Source organism: Galeopterus variegatus, unplaced genomic scaffold (genome assembly GCF_000696425.1).
Source record: "Galeopterus variegatus unplaced genomic scaffold, G_variegatus-3.0.2 Scaffold12111, whole genome shotgun sequence".
Lineage (NCBI taxonomy): Eukaryota > Metazoa > Chordata > Mammalia > Dermoptera > Cynocephalidae > Galeopterus > Galeopterus variegatus.
Window position 1 is genome coordinate 5661 of NW_007738222.1, and position 3424 is coordinate 9084.

A 3424-nucleotide genomic window follows, 5' to 3' on the forward strand; every position below is an offset into this window, starting at 1 on the left:
GGCCTCACCTTGGAAGTGACATGCCATCCCTCTGCCATTTTCTACTGGTCACACAGACCAACCTTGATGCCATGTGGGAGGGAACTACATGACGATGTGATTTCAGGAGGTAGGGATCATTGGGGGCCACTTGGAGGTGGCTACCACATCCTGCATCCCCACAGCCCCCTATCCTCACCTTCCACTGGACACTAACTAATGCCTGTCTCAGATTCCTGCTGCCTGGGAACCCCAGGTGATGACATATGCTCAACTGGACCAGTGGGCCTTCACATGCAGGACAGCCCATGCTGTGTCCCCATGGTCCACAGAGCCCACACGTGAGTCCAGCCTTACATGGCCTCTTGCCAAACACTGATCCCAGGCCCACCTGGTTCATGCACCTGAGGACACAGGAAATCACTCTAGGAAAAGCCTAAAGCAGCCATGTGAGGGCTTCTCCTTGGAATCATCCTGGCTTGGGAAACCAGCTAGTCAGCTCTCTTGGAGACAACTCTGGAACTTGGAACACCTAGGAGATTTATTAACCAGGCGTTTTCTTCCATAATTGACAAGCTCCTTGGGGAGACTATGTTGTAGCTGCTTCCAGAGACCCAGCTACAGTCACTTGGCTTTCTCCAGAGACCCAGTACATTCACCTGTCTGTTTCCAGAGTCCCAGCTACAGCCACCTGGCTGCTTGCAAAGAATCAGCTACAACTGCCTGGCTGTTTTCAGAGACCCTGTTACATTTGTCCAACTAATTTAATGAAACTATTGAAGTTTTCCATATCATTGCAGATGGCTTCTGTAAATCCCCGAATTTTTTCCTCTTTCCAGCCTATAGAAAGCATTAATCTATTATATGATTTTATGACTTTATCTTTTCTGAACACTTCATATCAATGGAACCACACATTGTACAGCCTGATGTATCTGGCCTATTTCACTTAACATGTTTTAAAGTTTCATCCACGTTGTAGCATGTGTCAGTGTTTCATACTCACATATATTATTCGTGTATATTATTAAGACATATTAATATTTATATACAAAGAGATTTATTTCAAGGAATTGAGTTGCAGGAAGTTGGTCTGGCTTGCCTGAAATACATAGGGCAGGCTGCAAACAAGGTAGGAGGTGATACTGTCACCTGGAGGCAGAATTTCCTCTTCCTCAGGGAAACATTTGTATTGCTCTTAAGGCCTATCAATGTATTGGATGCGGCCCATCTACATTATTAAGCATAATCTGTATCTAAAGTCAAGGGATTGTAAATGTTAACCACATCTGCAAAAATACCTCCACAGCAACACCCAGACTGTTGTTTGGTTGAATAACTGGATACTAGAGATAGCAAAGTGGGCACAAAGAACTAACCACCCACAGGGACAATCTCTGTAATGAAAGATTTGTAACGTTAATTGCATCTGCAAAGTTTCTTTCCCATGTGATATAATATATGTACAGCTTGCAGAGACATCTGGTGCATTAGTCCATGGACATCATTGGTGGGAGGGACATTCTGCCTACCACGGTGACCCTCAGAGGTCAGGTCCAGGGGAATGGTGGGGGCTGAAGGAGGCCAGCAGTTCCCAGGACACCATGCTTAGACGGGCCCAGCACTTGGTTTAGTGCTCAGCTGTCACTGACTTGAAATTCTTCCTCATTTTGAGTAACGGGATCCACATTGTCATCAGCACTGGACCCCACAACCTATGTAGTCAGTTTTGGATTGGAGTGCAGAAAGGGCAGAGATCTGGGACAAAGCATCTGAAAATGAACTGCAACAATTGAGAGATAAGAAGGAAAGGACCTCTGGACAAGAGAAGGAGGAGTAGGAGAGAGGAGTGTCCTAGAAGCCTGGGGAGGATGCACAGTCCCCTTCCTAGTGGTCTCAAAGAAGGACAAGTGAGATAAACAAAACAAAACAAAACAGTAAGGTCCCCCAGATTTAGCAACAGTGCAGAGGCCACTGGTGGCCTGAGTGAGGGCTGGCCCAAGGGGGCTAAGTGGGGAAGTGAGGTTTCTATGTGGGAGGTGAGAGAGTGAAGAGAAGTCAGCAGATAACTCAGGAGACCTCTGTGAAGGGAGGAGAGAGGGAGAGAAAGTGTGAGGAAAGGAGAGGTCAGGTCAAAGAAAGGTTTTTTTTGATTGTTTGGATACATTTGCTACCATTTTACGTCTTTTTTTCAAAGTTTTTTTTTGTTAGTTTGTTTTTTAAAGATGACCGGTTAGGGGATCTCAACCCTTGACTTGGTGTTCTCAGCACCACGCTCAGCCAGTGAGCAAACCGGCCATCCCTACATGGGATCCGAACCCGTGGCCTTGGTGTTATAAGCACCGCACTCTACCGAGTGAACCACAGGCCGGCCCACAAAGTAATTTTTAATGACACTAGTGATACATGAACCCGTCCTCCATGGAGGGAGAGAGAGAGAAAAAAAAAAAGCCCCTTGACTAATAAGGCTTTTATGAACTCCTCCAATCCAATCCCCATCTCATGTAATTCCTCAAATTAGTTTGGGGTATACACTTCCCAACCCGGGGTGGCTCTTAACAAACATATAGACCAGGGTTTGCTCCCCCTCCCCAGCTTGCCATTTGGGGCTGGATGATTCTCTGCTGTGGGTGGCTGTCCTGTGCACTGTAGGATGTTAAGCAGCCTCCCCGGGATCTACCCACTAGATGCCAGTAGCATTTACCTCTCATACTCCCCATTTCCAAGTTTGGACAGCCAAAAATGTTTTCAAATTTTCTTCATCTGTTTGGGCTGCTATAAACAAATACCATAAAATGGGTGGGTTATAAACAATAGATATTTATTTCTTGCTATTCTGGATGTTGGGAAGTCCAGGATCAAGCCATCTGCAGATTTGGGGTCTGGAGATGGCCCTTGCTCATAGACGGTCATCTTCTGGCTGTGTGCTCACATAGTGCAATGGGCAGGGGTCTCTGGGTGTTCTCTTTTTAGGGCACTAATCCCATTCATGAGGGCTCTGTCCTCAGGAGCTAATCACCTCCCAGAGGTCCACAGCCCATCACCCTGGAGATGAAGACTTCAACATAGGATATTGGGAAACACAAATATTCAGACCTTAGCACAGATGTTACCAAATATCCCCTAGGATGGGAACCATTATATCCCACAGTTGAAATTGATTATATTAATTAATATAGATTGTACTCAAAGAAAATGTACATTTTAAATACACAATTGAAATCCTATGATATTGGATCCCCCCTCTTTTCTCCTACTTAACAATTAATTTGGGGAATTATTTATTTGTCAGTATATGCAGATTTAAAAAGAAAGGTTTGAGTTTACTTCAGTGTTGCAAAAGAATGTAACAACAATAGAAACTAAAATTTATTTTTATTTTTTTATTTTTTTGTCTTTTTCCGTGTCCGGCAACGGATCGCAACCCTCAGTGTCGCCCCCGTAC

General features: G+C 44.9%; 1 long non-coding RNA gene across 1 annotated transcript in view; it reads right to left on the bottom strand.

Annotated features, from left to right (window-relative positions):
- Positions 1-2779: 2779 nt before the first annotated feature.
- The window catches only part of LOC103610944, a 3973-nt gene continuing 3328 nt past the window's right edge, over positions 2780-3424 (bottom strand). The window contains exon 2 of the long non-coding RNA XR_552254.1: positions 2780-3024. This is a non-coding gene — a long non-coding RNA (uncharacterized LOC103610944). The remainder of the gene's footprint in view (positions 3025-3424) is intronic.